Source organism: Triticum dicoccoides, chromosome 1A, assembly GCF_002162155.2.
Source record: "Triticum dicoccoides isolate Atlit2015 ecotype Zavitan chromosome 1A, WEW_v2.0, whole genome shotgun sequence".
NCBI classification, from domain to species: Eukaryota; Viridiplantae; Streptophyta; class Magnoliopsida; order Poales; family Poaceae; genus Triticum; species Triticum dicoccoides.
Window position 1 is genome coordinate 525,646,207 of NC_041380.1, and position 8,713 is coordinate 525,654,919.

An 8,713-nucleotide genomic window follows, 5' to 3' on the forward strand; every position below is an offset into this window, starting at 1 on the left:
AAATGGATTTATTTTCTTCAATATAATCCCTCCTATATTTTTGTTTATTATATTGTTATTGCCATGGTATTATGGTTGTCTCCTTAATTATACTGTTACTCTGAGGATTTTGCTACTTAATTAGCTGATTTTTATACAATTAGGAGAAGTGCTCATAAAGTTAGGTGATAGAAAAAAATGCAAAAGATAATTAAGATATATTGATCACTGCTGCATATATGACACTTTTATTTTGATGAATATTCTGAGAAGTCAGATCAATATCTAGTTTGTCAACAATGTGCTAATTTTTTTGTGGCTATAGTTGAACAACAATCTATATGATAATAAGCTCGACACATCATAGTTCTGTAATTGAAATGTAAGAGTAGGTTGCCTCTGTAATAGAACCTGCAAAAGAGTGCGTCAAGGGGTTGTGTGGTTAACGATTATTTAGGGAACCAATTTTCCTTAAACTCATAACAGACTAAAACTTTGTTTGTTCTCGTATCTAGATTTGGTTCTAGTAAAACCCTAAACCCGAGCTTTCGTTTTGTTATAAATGTTTTTATATTATCCTCAACAACATTGTTACTACTTACAAGGCCCTTAGTTTTCTCTGTGATGCGCACGGGCATAATAGATGAGGGTAGGAAAGTCACACATGGATTTGTAGAAAGCGGTTTAAGACTTTCCGATTCCAAATAAGATTTTTCTGTAATCCTAATCTAACCAAACCATTATAGTAAAATTTATGCTCTGAAAAATCTTCTTAAAAAGAGGTTTGCTAAAAATCGATTGCTAAAGTACAATAGTTTTATCCCTAGTTTCTATCATCGACCTTCATAAGTTAGTCATAAGTAACTGCCTTCGAAGATTGCTACTATGTGGATCTTTTCTTTTGTAGATAATAAAAATAAATGTTTTTGTCCCTCGACTCTCACCCAAGTATAAGTTTGAGAAGAACTCAAATATTAGACATCTATGACCGAAAGTGCCTTTCTGCTCCCGAGCTCATTTGAGCTCGGTGAACAGTAAAATCGAAAAAAAATATAAAAAAATTCAAAAAATTCCAAATTTTTTTTGGGAGAAACATTGACAAAAGTTCTAAATGCTTGCAAAAATTCATCATGAAATCACATTCCTGTAAAGCGTGGCAAAAAAAACAAATTCAGTGCTCCAAAATGCTTTTGAAAGTAGTTTTTTCAGAGTACTGATTTTGTTTTTTTTTGCCACGCCTTCTAGAAATGTGATTTCATGGCGAATTTTTGCAAGCATTTAGAACTTTTGTCAATGTTTCTTCCAAAAAAAATTTGGATTTTAAAAAAAATTTGATTTAGTTTTGATTTTACTGTTCACCCGAGCTCATTTGAGCTCGGGTGCAGAAACTCATCTATGACTCCTCAACTCCAACATCAGACATCCTTGGTCCCTCAACTGTCTAAACTATGGATACCTGCTTCAAGCTGTTTTAGAGATGACACGGCGGCATTGCCGCAGACATGCCAACCTTGTTAAAAGTGGAGACAACAGAAAGGGTGCTGGTTGGCTAACGAGATTAGGAATTTTAGTTTTACGCACAGGAAAATACTATTAGACTTGTAATGAAAATAATTCCGTAATATCTTTTTTTACCCGTTGTTCTACGGTAAATTTTAATTCCGTAATATCGAAATATAGAAGTCTTTATTAGCAGAATTAACACTCGGAATTACATATTTGGAGACCACGTTCAAGTCTGGAAACATCATCTCTATTTACGTACGAATGGTGTAGCTCAGAGAGCAATAGCACGCCTTTTTTTCCTTTACGAAAAGGGGAGCTGATAGGACTTTGCGTGGAGACGAGAGGTCCAAGGAGGCAAAGCGCTCTCCATCTCCTTCTAGAACTGAAATTGCGCGAAGACGGAGACGGAGCCCGTGTGGGTGAGGCTGAGGCTGATAATGTAGCCCAATGTACTATGTAACTGAATGATGTAGCTGATGTTGGCGACATGCGCAAGTGATCTGACGAGCCTGCTCCAAGTACAGTACCTTGAGCAGCGATTTTGGCGAGTAGCATGCACCACGTACAGTACGTATCAGGCGCATCAATCGAGCTTCAAATAGATAGATTTGGCTCCTGTCACACCATGGAAGAAGTTTCCGCAGATGTCACCGTCGCCACCAACTCTGTGCTGCCCAACACGGTGGTCGCCGGACCTGACGTGGCCGGCAGCGGCAGGCGTGGTCCGGAGTGAGCCAGGGATTTCAAGGGCCGGCTAACCACCAAGCAATAGCAACTGGCTGATCTATCACCCGTCGGTCCATGAAAAATGTCGTCGGGAATAGATCACTGGCCGGACCATCTCACCTGCATTATGGCCTGCACGGCGTCATTCCGGACAAAATTAAGCACGCATTTTCGTTGGAGGAGCTAGGCAGCAAGCTGTGTGCATCGTGGGCCAGGCGTGCAGGCCGAGTGATCATTCGCCCGATCGGCTTCGTTCGTTCATCGAACGTACGTATCTTTGTTGTGAAGCAGCGTGCAGCTTGATGATGCGCGACGCATGCGAACTCGCCGAGAAGGAAAGAAGGAGGAGAAGGAAGCCGTGGCACCGATGGATTGGCGCTGTGGTTAACTACTCTTTTCTCCTTTGCGCGTTCCTTCCTTGTCGGTCACTCGTCGATCTGATCTGATCTGTCGCCGCTGATGACAGTCGATGTGGTGTTGTGTGCGTGCGTCTCCGAGTCGTCGCGCTGCCGTGGGCTTCAAGGCTGCTCTGCCTAAGCTATCTCGCAATGATGCACGTATGCGCGCGCGGCGCGGCGCGTCACCGACGGACCGACCGCGTGCACCCATCATGCTCATGCATCATCATGGGTTTCTCTTTCTCCTGTCCTGCGTGTGCATGGCCGTCTCCGGGACGCGCCATCATCGTACGCGCCGACTCTCCCGACTACGCAAGGAGGTGGGTGAGGTGAGGATTATTACTATTTTTTTCTTTTGCGAGGTAAGGTGAGGATTATTAACTGAGGTGAAGATGTTGTCGTGTGATGGAATGTGCCAGAAGTCCATATATAGTCAAAAAAGAAAAAGACATGAAGAATAAAACAGTGGGGAGATTGTCCGCTGCAGACGGAGTAGTAAATTGTGTGCAGGGGTAGAAAGAAGATACTCCCTCCTATTAGTATTACTTGTCGCTCAAATGAACGTATTTGCTAAATACTTCTGTTTGAACGACACGTAATATGGATCGGAAGAAGTAGGAAAAGATTGAAAGAAGTTGGTAGGTTGCAAGGAGAAACATGGACCTGACTCAATAAGGAAGAAGCTTAAAAAAAAGACCCAATAAGGAAGACCAGTAAAAAAACGAAAACAACCAAAAGACATGTGGCACTACTTATGGTTGGATGGTTAAAGAGACTGTGGTATCCCCAGCCCATCAGAATTCAAATCCTGATGCTCGCATTTTATTCCTGAATTTATTTCAGGATTTCCGACAATACACATTCAGTGAGAGCAGACGTTCCCAAACGGGAGGACCACCGCAATGGCGCATCTTGATCTGCAGGGACGGTGCCAAGGCTTGCCGCCATATCTAAAAGTTTCCGTCAATAAACCTACTAGTACTTGTAAAACTTAACTAGAATCATACTGATTCTGTGTGTGTTGGGCCTGAGTAATTGATGACTTGCTAGTGGCCCTGTTGCATTGGTCTTGTGAGTACACCCAACGGACGAATTAAAACAAGAATTCACTTTGCTAAAAAAACACGAATACACTATCTAGGCGGCCAGCTCGTCCGTTTCTTTGGTTCAAAAATCATGCAAAGTGGAAATCCATGTGAAGACCTGATCATGCGCGGAAATGGCATCGGGCAGGACATGGACGCGGCGAGCAGAGAGCGGCGGCCACCGCCGGCCACTGAATTGGCGAGGCAAGGACGCAAGCGCAACTGGTCACAAAATAGTGCAGAAGAAGTGCAAGTAAATATTTAAAGTTAATTTAGAATTTGAAACTGAACTTCGAATTTTTGAAGAAAAAAATATTTCGTTGGCTGAATAAGCTCCATTTCTAGGGATTCCCTCATTATTGAAATTAACCAATTAGTTTTTGGATTTTGGTTGTACTTGTTAAACACAAAGTAAATTTCTAGTATTCTAGTGAGCTTGCATCATTGTATTATACATGCATGTTTTCTTCTTCATAAATCTTACCAAACCTAAAAATTATTTCTGCCTCCGACACTGTAGCCATAGCAGGACAGTTTAGTGTAGCGAACAAGCTCAAAATATATTGTACCAAACCGGAGGATACTTTAGTGAAAAATAATTACACTATTTGTGAATTTTTTAAATTTATATTTTTGAACACATTTTTGAAACATGAACATTTTTGATAATTCTGAAGAAATTTTGAAAGAAAGAAACAATCTTAGAAATTCCAATCATTTTTTGAAAAGAGAACATTTTTTTGAGAACGCAAACAAATTTGTATAAGTCTCTACTACTTAAAAAGAATGTATTTCACTTTTTTCCACCACTCTTTGTCCAACCTTCCCCATATGATAACCAAATATCTTAATTTATTTACCTTCTGTGCCAATTTCATTTTAATTAGTTATTAAACTTCTCATCAAAATAACAGGAAGAACTTGATAAATATTTATTTATACAATCAAATTAATATGGGCAGGTAAATCACATGCTAATTACTAAAATATGTATATCCCGTTGCAACTCAGGGGCATTATCCTACTCCCACAAAAATAAAATTTATGAAAAAACATGAAAACAAGAACATTTATTTAAATTCCTGTATAACTTATAAATTTGTGAAGAAATTTCGAAACACAGACTTTTTTGACATTGTGAACAATTTTTAAATCTTTGAACAGTTTTTAAATGGGAAAATTTTCTAAAATTTCTGAAAAAAGAATATCAGGAACACAAAAAATATTTTTAATACGTCAACACTTTTAAAGGGGGGACTTTTTCGAAGAGAAAACAAGTAAAAACAGTAGGAAAAAGGTAAAAACCGGACAGAAACCTTCTGAACGTACGTGTTCTCAAAATGGGCCCGCCCTAGGAGGAATACCTAGCGCAAGGTGGCGCTTATTTGACGCGGCCACCCATGTGGGGCCGAGGTCCCCAGTTTTTATTCTTTTTTCCTTTTATGTTTCTTTTCTGTTTGTTTATGTTTTTTAATTTTTAATTTATTTTTAATATCCTTTTTTATTCTTTTCTGTATATCTTAGGTATTTTTTCTACAATCTTGAACATTTGTTTTGCTCAATGAATTCAAAAAATGTTCATCTAATTCAAAAAATATTTATCATATTCAAAATTTGTTTCATCATTTTCAAAATTTCTTCACCATAATTCAAAAAAATGTTCATCCAGGTTTCAGAAAGTTCATCCAATTTTCTAAAAAGTATTCTTGAATTGAGAATTTGTTCATTAAGTTCAAAAAATGAATAATATTAATCTAATTCGAAAAAGGTTCATCTTCTTTAAAAAAATTATCGTATTCAAAATTTCTTTATCATAATTTTTAAAAATATTCATCAAGTTCAGTAAAGGTTCATCCATTTTTGAAAATTTTAATCTGATTTTTTTCAGAAATTGTTCTTCAATTATGAATTTGCTCATAAAATTCAAATTTTGTTCATCTAATAAGAATGTTCATGAATATGCAGATTCACGAACAATTTTTCAAATTCTTGAACATTATTCCAGTTCAGGGATATTTTTTGGCTCCACAAACTTTTTTGAAATTGGCGGTTTTTTAATTCCAGAAAGTTTACTAAATACCGAATTATTTATAAAAGAAAAAATAAAAATAAAAAAAGAAATAAGAGGTTATAGGGCTCCCAACTGCCGCTCATGGGCTTGCCCAAGATGGGCGCGTGGGTGCAGCGGGGTGTGCGCGCGCGTCCACTCCCTGCTGCGTGCTGCGCCATATAGGAGCTCCCCATCCATTTGACCACAAGGGCGAACTGTTGTGTGGTAAATGGGTTGGCCAACACGGGAGGAATGCTGGGGAGCAATTAGTTGACAAGCGCTTCTTCGGAAGCTTCACAACGATCAGTGCCACTTGACGCATTCTCAGCCATTCGCCACGTGTCGTGCTCCGGAGTTCTCTTCGGATTTTGTTTTTTTATTTTTCCGCATGCATTTTTGGCTTTTTAAATGATCTTTTTGGATTTTTTTGACGTTTCGGTTTTTCACCGGTCTTCCTTAGCTTTTGCACAAAAAATTGGGAACAATATGTTTCGCGAAAAAACGCATTTTTTTCGTGGGAGTCCCGGTTTTGCTTCCGCTAGAGGCACGTTTTTGCTTTCACGAGAGTCACGGCCGTGCCTCTCGGAAACGGGAAAAGACGCGTTTTTTTACGAGAGGCACGGTTTTGCTTCCGCGAGAAGCATGGTTGTGTGCTTTCGCGAGAAGCATGGTCGCGCCTCCTCGAAAATGAAAAAACGCGTTTTCTCTTCGTTTTTTCCTTCCGCAACAGACACGATTGTGATTTTGTGAGAGGCACGGACGTGCCTCTTTCGAAAAGGGAAAAAACATATGCTCCAGATTTGGTTTTTTCGTCTGATTTTTTGTCCGGTTTTTTCGTGAAAAAAAAATCTTCAAAACCTATCAACATGAGATCCAATTTGAAGATCTCAATGCGATGAATCTAACGGTGAAAGCGGTTCGAAATTTGGACGCACGGTTTAAGAGATAAAACATTTTAAATAAATTGATCTATGAAAAAAGGGAAAAGTTTCAGGTTGCGACAAGTGAGTACTCCTTAATTAGTGATTTCGGGAATGCTGTCCATTGGGCACTTGATAAATGGGCGGGCCAACTGGGAGGAAGGCAGGCTCGCTATCGCACGTTCTATTTTTTTGTCTAATTACTATACTTTTACTTATATTCTGTCCCCTAAAAAACTTATATTTATGAAAATATTCTCAAAAAAAAACTTACATTTTTTAAACGGCAAGAGATATTATATTTATATTTTGAAAATGTTCATGCCTCCATTAAATAATGTTGGTAGCATTGGAAAAAATGTGCGTGGCATTCCAAAATTGTTCATGCATTTTAAAAATATGTTTGTGACATTTTTGGTGTAAAATGGTAACACAATGTAAAGAAAACGTTTGCATGATTTTAAAAAATATTTTGTACCGTTAAAATAGCGTTCTTGGTATTTAAAAATTTATTCACATGATTCGAAGATATGTTTCTCATATTTTTTTAAACATTTATTACAACCAAATGTTCGAGTGATTTACAAAACAATTGTACAATTAAATGTTTTTTGATGATATTTATAAATATGTTCACATGTTTCAAAAAAATCATCATATTGTTGGGAATTTTTGTAATACAAAAAAATTGTCAAGTAATTTAGAAAAAAAGTCATACTGTTGTAAAAATATTAATGAAGTTCAAAAGATATTAATGCATAACAAAAATGTTCAAGAATTTGTTTTTTAATTTTTAATACAATACAAAAATTGTTCTCTTATTTTGTTTGAACGTAATTACCATTAAAAAACGTTTAATGCATGTTTGGAAAATCTTTAACATTTATTCAAAAGCATGTTTATCTTTTGTTTTCAAAATATTTAACATGTATTCAAAAATAATGCTGAAACATGTATTTGAAAAAATATTAATCGTGTATTTGAGAAATGTTCAACGTGTATCAAAATAAATGTTTCATGTCTATATGGAACATTTATGACTTGTATTAAAAAACAATACCTATATTTGAAACCCTGTTCAAGAATTCATCCGATTAACCAGTTAACTTGCCGATTAATCCCTACTCATAGGGTCACCGAGTAGCCGATAAACCAAAAAATCATCCAATTAATTGATTAAATGTCTGATTAACTTGCCGATTAGCCAATTAATCCCCTACTCGCTAATCAATCGAGCAACTACCAGTTAACGATTTCCTCAACAATGATTTGAAAAGACAAAATTGAAAAGAGAGTAAAACAAATGTAAAGTTGTAAACCAATAAAAGAAACATAGAAAACAGAAGAAAATAAAATGTATAGAAGTTTCTAAAACCGGTCCAAATCAGTCTATAAAACCTTCTCAAACCCGCTTTAATGGGCAATCCCACTAAAGCGAGCATGCCTCCAGCGCCACCAGAGGAGAGGTATCTCTCAGAAAAAAAACAGAGGAGAGGTGGAGCTATGTCTCGCTTCGCGAAAGGCCTAGCCTAGTGTATACCAAAACCCCTATTTCTAACGAAGATTACATTCTCATGTTTCACCCCTTGTTTCCACAGCTTCAGCTATTCAATCGGTGACCGCCACGCGAATTAATTTGGGACATAAGCAGGTACGATCTTGTGTGGACGTAGCAGCTGTCGCGCAAATTTCATTAACGTGCGGGGCATGCTTGTGTGCGTACTCAGGTGCCCGTAGCGATCTGTTCCGATCCTATCTTCATCCCCTGTGTGTTGAGTTCTCTCTGGTCTGGAAGGCTCTGTATCCATCCCGAACCACGCAGCCCACCGCCCCGCCACCCACCACGCAACTGCCTGCCACTACTCCACTGCTATGTACGGGTATAAAAATCCTCCCCACCTCTCCTTTCGAGCTCACCACTACGCATGAGCGCGTCAACTATGCCTAAACCCGTTCTCCCCAACCTGGTTGCCGGCCAATGCCTCGCCGAAGCCGCCATCACCCATCTTCTCTGGTTGTCGGTCGAGTCAGAGGGGCTGCTTAAGCGGG